At 68.5% G+C, this 432-nt stretch overlaps 1 protein-coding gene across 1 annotated transcript in view; it reads left to right on the top strand.

Annotated features, from left to right (window-relative positions):
- LOC105004141 (active breakpoint cluster region-related protein) overlaps nucleotides 1–432 on the top strand; it is a 188,605-nt gene that overhangs the window by 165,171 nt on the left and 23,002 nt on the right. The gene's annotated exons all lie outside the window — the stretch shown is intronic.

The following is a 432-nucleotide window of genomic DNA, read 5'->3' as shown; positions in this document are numbered from 1 at the left end:
ATGGCTCCTGGCACTGCAGCCCCCCTCTGGCTTCCCCTAGCCGCCGCCTCAAACAGCTCAGCCGCAGGGCGCCGCTGTCTGGTGGGGAAGGGGTTAACCTGGGCTCTAGTGGAGAAGGGACTGGCTGCTTTCGCCGCTTGTCAAACTTTATTTAGTAGGGGCTGAAGGGAGGGCCTCGGGGTGGGTGAGGAGGAGGCCCGGCCTGCCAAGAGTTAAAAGCGGGAGGTTGGGTGTTTTGGAGGGGGCAGCCTCCCGCGCCTCCTTTGAGTCACTTCCTCCGGTGGGGGCGGTGGGGGCGGGGGCTCCCCGGCGGCCTCGGGCGCTGCCTGCGCGGAGAGCTCGCGCTGGCAGCCCTCTCGCCTGGCCGGACCTGGCCGGACCGCAATCCAACCGAGCGTCTGCGGGGAGGGAGGACGGAGAGGGAGCGGAAAG

This window comes from Bison bison, unplaced genomic scaffold (assembly GCF_000754665.1).
Source record: "Bison bison bison isolate TAMUID 2011002044 unplaced genomic scaffold, Bison_UMD1.0 scf7180017864472, whole genome shotgun sequence".
Taxonomy (NCBI): Eukaryota; Metazoa; Chordata; class Mammalia; order Artiodactyla; family Bovidae; genus Bison; species Bison bison.
The sequence above is the reverse complement of the archived record's forward strand: the minus strand, read 5'-3'. Positions and strand labels throughout refer to the sequence as shown.